The following is an 8226-nucleotide window of genomic DNA, read 5'->3' as shown; positions in this document are numbered from 1 at the left end:
GCACAGCTTCCCCTGTGATAGATAATGAGGAGGAAAGGCTTTTGGGAAAAGTGTAATCTCAAGTTGAACGTGCTTTAGGTATAATGTAGCCAAGCAGGGCCACAGTATTTTCCTCTATCCAGTAATCCCATTGGAGTCCTGACAGTGCTGTGTTAGAGAGGGCAAGGTAATAACATTCTGTTATGTACGTCCCCCTCCTCTGAGCATTATTGGGAAAGCATATTGGAACAACTGGGAAAGAAATCAGGTTGGGGAGACACAGGTGAGGGACGGGGGCCCCCGTTGAGAGAGACTGTAGTGGCGGATAAATGGAGATCAGGAAGGACAAAAATGAATTTAGTGTCTCTCATACACACGTGGAACACAACCATACACATTCACACACATGGATACACCATACAAATAAGGAGTACAGAATAGGAATAAAGGGTACCAGTTAACTTATCCTACAAATGTCATCTATACATTAACTTATCCTACAAATGTCATCTATACATTGTACTAACAAATATGCTAGAAAAAATATAAAGATTGGGAGAAAAATCTATTTAAAATAAGCAAGCATTTTCCATTCTCTCCGTAAAATGTTTGGCATAGAGTCTATGCCAAGTGGTCTGGGTGCCTATAGTGGTCCTTAAAAATAACCAATTGGTACTGTATTGGGGTTTTCTCCTATCACCTATAGAATAACTTTGTACCCAGACAGTAGTCTCTATTCGGGATTCATGTAGAATGGTACTTAAACTGTAATCTTATATTAAAGGATCACTAAAGTCACTCTTCATCTCAATAAAAAAAGTGTCCTGGGTGCAGTATAAAAATGTATAAAAGTTATTATTGGTATCTATCTATACAATTACAAGAAATTAAACAGGTCAAAGTCTGCATTTAAACCAAGAGTCTGTAACTTATAGACCCATTCCATTTCTGTTTTACCTAGAGAATTTTTCATATCACCTCCCCTCCAAGGTAGAACACATTTTTAAATTCCCGTACATTTCAACATTTTAGGATCTTTATTATGATTAATAAAGTGTTTGGCGACAATTTAAAATGTACATACCCTTATTTAAACTCTCCATGCCAGGGTATGGTGTCTTATACCATTTTGAAGAAGCCTTGTAAGATGAAAAGCGTTAATGGTTTTAAATTGTGAATTTTAAAATAAATAAAAGTATTTTGGTTACTCTTAAAAAATTTTTTTTCACAAATTGTTACAATAGAGCTGTTTTTCAGAGGCCTCTTAACTCAGATATATACATAAGACTCAATGACTTTAGTTCCTTCAAAAATAAATGAACAAATCTGTTACTCTATTTTCTGTTGTACTTTGATTGGTCCTTCTTAGTACACTTAGTCTATGTTCATGTAATCAAGTTAATAGCTGTGTATATATGTATATAATGCTCATTTTGTAATAACAAGTTATCTGTGCACAACTGTCTGTTACATACTTTATCTCCACCTTTGAAATACAAATAAATAAAACAAACGTGAAAACCATGAGTTTATATATTGTAATTATTTATTCTCCCCTAACCAATATAGATTTTCTATTACGATAAATCAATAAATGCGTGATTGTATTTCACAATTAACTGTTCTGACTTTACAAGGCAGACACAAATATCCCCTCAGGGGATTTGGCCCTACAGTCTGTTACAGAATAGTACAAGTTGGGCAATCATGGGGGATTAAAACAAGATCTAAAAGTTATAATAATAAAGCAACAATATGTGACAAGCACCACGGAAAACTACACAGAGTTGAGCCTTCAGGAGCACGAGGAGAGAGTTCACATAGGACAGAAGGTATATAAAAGTATCTCACAAAAGTGAGTACACCCCCTCACATTTTTCTAAATATTTTATTTTATCTTTTCATGTGACAACACTGAAGAAATGACACTCTGCTACAATGTAAATGAGTAAGTGTACAGCCTGTATAACAGTGTCAATTTCCTGCCCCCCCCCCCCCCCCCCCCCAAAAAAAATAAACTCAACACACAGCCATTAATGTCTAAACCGTTGGCAACAAAAGTGAGTACACCCCTAAGTGGAAATGTCCAAATTGGGCCCAAAGTGTCAATATTTTGTGTGGCCACCATTATTTTTCAGCACTGCCTTAAAGGGACACTCCAGGCACCCAGACCACTTCTGCTCATTGGAGTGGTCTGGGTGCCAACTCCCACTACTCCTAACCCTGCAAGTGTAATTATTGCAGTTTTTTATAAACTGCAATAATTACCTTGCAGGGTTAAGTCCTCCCCTAGTGGCTGTCTACTAGACAGCCACTAGAGGGAATTTCCTGGTCCCTAGCACAGATTATCTGTGCCAGAGCGTCGCTGGACGTCCTCACGCTGTGTGAGGACCTCCAGCGACGCTCTGTTCCCCATAGGGTAGCATTGAATTTCATTTTCAATGCTTTCCTATGGGGTGCGGCATTGCCGCGCATGCGCATTGGGACTCCTCGGCCGGTGGGCGGGATCAGTCTCGCCCACCGGCCGACGGAGGAAGAAGGTGGAGCAGCGGGGGAGGAGCAGGCAGAGACGTGGGACATGTCGCTGCCTGAGGTAAGTGACTGAAGGGGTTTTCACCCCTTCAGTAACCGGGGATTGGGGGGTGGGAGGGAGAGGGACCCTCCAGTGCCAGGAAAACGGATTGTTTTCCTGGCACTGGAGTTTCCCTTTAACCCTCATGGGCATGGAGTTCACCAGAGCTTCACAGGTTGCCACTGGAGTCCTTTTCCACTCCTCCATGACGACATCACTGAGTTGGTGGATGTTAGAGCCCTTGCGCTCCCCCACCTTCTGTTTGAGGATTCCCCACAGATGCTCAATAGGGTTTAGCCATGGAGACATGCTTGGCCAGTCCGTTACCTTTAGCTTCTTTAGCAAGGCAGTGGTCGTCTTGGAGGTGTGTTTGGGGTTGTTGTCCTTTTGGAATACTGCCCCGCAGCCCAGTCTCCGAAGGGAGGGATCACGCTCTGCTTCAGTATGTCACAGTACATGTTGGCATTCATGGTTCCCTCAATGAATTGTAGCTCCCCAGTGCCGGCAGCACTCATGCAGGGCCAGACCATGACACTCCCACCACCATGCTTGACAGTAGGCAAGGCACACTTGTCTTTGTACTCCTCACCTGGCTGCCGCCACACACGCTTGACACCATCTGAACCAAATAAGTTGATCTTGGTCTCATCGGATCACAGGACATGGTTCCAGTAATCCATGTACTTAGTCTGCTTGTCTTCAGCAAACTGTTTGCGGGCTTTCTTGTGCATCATCTTTAGAAGAGACTTCCTTCTGGGACAGCAGCCATGCAGACCGATTTGATGCAGTGTGCGGCGTATGGTCTGAGCACTGACAGGCTGACCCCCACCCCTTCAACCTCTGCAGTAATGCTGGCAGCACTCATACATCTATTTCCCAAAGACTATCTCTGAATATGACGCTGAGCATGTGCACTCAACTTCTTTGGTCGACCATGCCGAGGCCTGTTCTGAGTGGAACCTGTCCTGTGAAACCACTGTATGGTCTTGCCCACAGTGCTGCAGCTCAGTTTCAGGGTCTTGGCAATCTTCTTATAGCCTAGGCCAACTTTATGTAGAGCAACAATTCTTTTTTTTCAGATCCTCAGAGAGTTCTTTGCCATGAGGTGCCATGTTGAACTTCCAGTGACCAGTATGAGAGAGTGAGAGAGCGATAACACCAAATTTAACACACCTGCTCCCCATTCACACCGGAGACCTTGTAACACTAACAAGTCACATTACACATGGGAGGGAAAATGGCTAATTGAACATTTCCACTTACGGGTGTACTCACTTTTGTTGCCAACGGTTTAGACATTAATGGCTGTGTATGGAGTTATTTTGAGGGGACGGCAAATTTACAATGTTACACAGGCTGTACACTTACTACTTTACGTTGTAGCAGTGTCTCATTTCTTCAGAGTTGACACATGAAAAGATATAATAAAATATTTACAAAAGTGGGTGTCACGGCCCCCAGCTTGCTGCAAGGTGCGGTCGCACGCGCCGACGGACTGAGCTTAATGGCTCAGCGGCGAGTCGGGAGCCACTTCGCAAGGTTCTCCTGGCCACCTGCCTGGAATCGAAATGGCGCCGACCACGCGGTCGTGGCCATTTATTGCCCTGCCTCCCAGGGTCACGTGAACGTGCGTGTGACATCACGACGTCTACGCGCACGCACGTTCTGGGGTCATGCTCTGACCAGTCACAGCAAAAGGAGGGATATTTAAATCCCTGAAGTTCGCTAGTTCATTGCACGGTCGTGGTTTCTGTTCCTGGTTCCCGAGAGCGCTATTACTTGTCCTGTATTTGATATCCCCAGTATTTTGACCTTGGCTATTCCTGAATATTCTGATTTCTGGTTTCCCTGACTTGGCTTGTTAAACGGTATTATGTATTTTCTGGCTTCCTTGACCTCGGATATCCCATGACCATTCTCTGTCTGTAACGTATTAGTCCGGCCATTCTAAGGACCGGTTTACGTTCTATCATTTTCTGTTCTGTCTATGTCGTGACAGAGGGGTGTACTCACTTTTGTGAGATACTGTAGATAGAATGTATTACCAGGTTTACAACTTTTTGCTGATGTTTCAAGAAGGATGGACCTAGTTATGAAAGGATCATTAACCCCTTGGTTTAAACCCTGCAATCTAAAATATTAGCATTTAGTGAATATGGCAATGGACTTTAGGGCTAAACAGTCATATAGTGGCTATCTTCCTGACAGTCACTAGATGCACTTTAGCTCCTAAAACCAAGTGATGTGATCAAATGACTCTTCTAGAAAGCATGTGAGAGGCGCAGTACAGTGTTTTAGCGCGCATGCGCACTAGCCTCCCATTGTCTCTTTATGGGGAAACATTGGATTGGCTGAGATCGATCAGACAATCTTGATAATCTCAGCCAAGGTAGTGGAATGGCAGGACAGAGAAGATACAGGGTAAACTCACATTTCCACCCAAAATAGTAAACCATAAATCTTAAGGCAGTCAGGGCATCATGGGAGCTCTAGTTCCAAGACCCTTGGGGATATATATTTTGTCACCCAGCTGTAGTCTCTGATTTATAATAATGAAAAAATTAGAACAGGGAAAAAAAAAATTCCCAACCTGGTCATTTTGACCTAAGATTTGCAATTTTTTTGTCAGTTGTCCATATTGCACAGTTAAGTGAATAAACCCTCTTTTTTAGAACAGAGTTGAAGGGAATGGATAAATCTGCCCAGAGCCTTATAATAAGACCTTGCAAAAATTGTATCCTTGTAAATCAGTTCTTCCCATAATGACATCCTTACAACAGGTTTAGCTGTGTAGCCATATGGCCTCTAACATAATCTAATCAAAAAACAATGTTCTTCTATTTACTACAGCAACAAATGATTACACAGAGATTGCTTCTTAAATCTGGGAATACACATCCTAATATGCCTTGCTCTTGAATATTTATGATTATTATTTTTAAAATATGCAAAGGCAAGGGTGGGGCCTGACTATCATGCCGGATGGATGCAACTTTTCTGAGCTCCGGCACATAATCGCATAAAAGCAGCTATTGATACAAATTACACCCTCACTGACAACCCAAGCTAAACCTGGGGTGCTGCTGAAGCACACAGGGTGATACCGGAACGTGTTTGATGTCTCTGGAGGTCCACGTTGCTGACACACAGACAGTAAGCATGGAGAAGCGGACGATCCTGAGCTGCCAATTAGTGCCCCGATTCCCACCACCTCTGGACCGGTGGGGATGATCCTGGTCTACTCTTTGGAGGCTCCCCTATACTGCTGAGGGCACGCGGCATACCCAACTAACCCAAGTCTGGCACTTGAACATGCATAAGATAACAGATGCTGCGTGTTACTCAAACCTATGTGTTACTCAAACACCAACATCTTGCACTACTTGAATGGATTGGATCTTAACATGTATAGCTTGGAGGAAAGAAGAGACAGGGGGAAATGGTAGAAACATTTAAATCAACACAGTAAAGAAGGAGACTATATTTAAAAGAAGAAAAACTACCACAACAAGAGGACATAGTCTTAAATTAGAGGGACAAAGGTTTAAAATAATATCAGGAAGTATTACTTTACTGAGCCGGTAGTGGATGCATGGAGTAGCCTTACAGCTGATGTGGTATAGGTTAACACAGTAAAGAAGCGTAAGCATGCGTGGTATAGGTAAAACGCTATCCAAGATAGAAGATAAGGCCAGAAACTAATGAAAGTATTTAGAAAATTGGGCAGACTAGATGGGCCGAATGGTTCTTATCTGCCATCACATTCTATGTGTCTATGAATGATTAAACCACTTTGGGCAAAGTGGAGATCCGCTGTACGAAAGATTAGCAATTGGCGCTGAGAGCCTGTGAACTGGCAAGGGGAAGGCCTGTGAACTGGCAAGATGCAAGGGGAAGTCACAGAATTAGACCCAACATGGGACTGGCAGTGCACAAGCTGTGAAACTGGATCTCCCATCACGTTGGGCCTTGGAGCCACTGAGGGGGCTGCTGATGTCTTCACGGTACTTACCAGATTCCCACGCAGTAAACACTCACCACTACTCAAGTGTGCTTTTGGGCCTACTACCGGAACTTTCATGGAGGGACAGTGTTAAGCCCCTGCAGGGCACAGGCTGACTTCGGAGCTTAACCCAGATGCACTTACTTTTAGCAGAACATCTACCTATCGCACTTGTCAAGCAGTCCAACAGTTTATAGTTCACTATCTCCATAGGATGTAGGATTTACATCTATAGCCTGTTGGGGGAGGGGGGGTCTCCTAGTGATTGTTACTAATAGACAAGCTGTGTGTTTGCCTCTACAGTAACCCAATATCTATTCTATAGCGCTCACTCTGTTTCCTCCCTTCTATAATGTACACTTCAATCTGCACTATGTTCCTCTTGTATTTGATCTTTCATAAAATGTGCTGATTTATATATACTAACAAAGTCAATTCTTTGCCACATGTTCAGTGTATATGTTGCAATATTTGTTATTAGTATGCATACCAAAAATAATGAATAATGAAAAAAAAATCTGTAAAAGCAAATGTCTTTTTGGGGAACATGTTCTTCAAAACATTCAGCCAAACAGCAGGCATAGATCTATTAAACAAGGAAACTTTTGTAACTACTTACACAAGTTCTTTGGAACACAAGTGGAGAATTTCAATGAGAATTTCACTAGAAATGGTAAAGAAAAATGACATAAATCAGTCAATAAAATCTATATCTAAAAACAGCTTGCAGGTCTATTATCTGCATCCTATGCAAGCCTTCCCCTTCTAACCCCGCCCAGACTTTCTGTGCCTGTCCAATCACAGACTTCCCAATACAATTTAATTAGAAGTCTTTGCAAGGCAGGTGTTCTGGGCAATTGCTGCCTCTTACGTTTAGCTCCACGGAGCTAAATAACCAGGAAGTAAAAGGACAGGGTGTTTTAACAGCGATGGAGGTGTAACAAGGATAATATATTAAAGTGTCAAATTTTACTGAAATCTGCACTTTTTGCAAAATGAAAAACACAAATAGAGCACTTCAGCGAACAAAAATGCTTTAGGTATTTGATGTGCTCCTTGAATGTTATATGTCGTAATAAAAAAAATATGAAAACAAGATTTTTTAAAATAGACAAAAAGGAGACCACCCAGGTGCAACAGTGAATTGAAAAAAGGGGGATAGATTACTTCCCTCTGAGTCTAGGCTGTAACAAAGGATACGCCTAGATAAAATGGAAGCAGAGAACACTCATAGGGTAACACCGTTTAGTGTATATGTCCCTACTATGAATATTATGCACTCACAAAATAAAGGAGTATTTCAAGCCCATCTGATCTTTAGATCCTGGAGTATAATTCCTCAGGAGTACATGCAGAAAAGAAAACTGGACATAGTGTGAAATCTTAATTAAATAAAAAATCACATTTAATGGAAAAACTTTAATGGAAAAACTTACAAACAGTCAGAAGTAAAAATGCTCATCAAAGATGGTGAATTGAAGAAGCAGGTTACAGGATTTATGAAGCAAATATATAAAAAGTAATAATAAAATACAAATACATTAATGTATTTGTATTTTATTATTACTTTTTATATATTTGATTGCTGTTGTTCCTGATGAAGTCTAGTATCTAGACGAAACGCGTAGAGCTGCTTCATAAATCCTGTAACCTGCTTCTTCAATTCACCATC

The sequence above is a fragment of the Pelobates fuscus genome, chromosome 13 (genome assembly GCF_036172605.1).
Source record: "Pelobates fuscus isolate aPelFus1 chromosome 13, aPelFus1.pri, whole genome shotgun sequence".
Taxonomy (NCBI): Eukaryota; Metazoa; Chordata; class Amphibia; order Anura; family Pelobatidae; genus Pelobates; species Pelobates fuscus.
Note: the sequence above shows the minus strand (reverse complement) of the source record.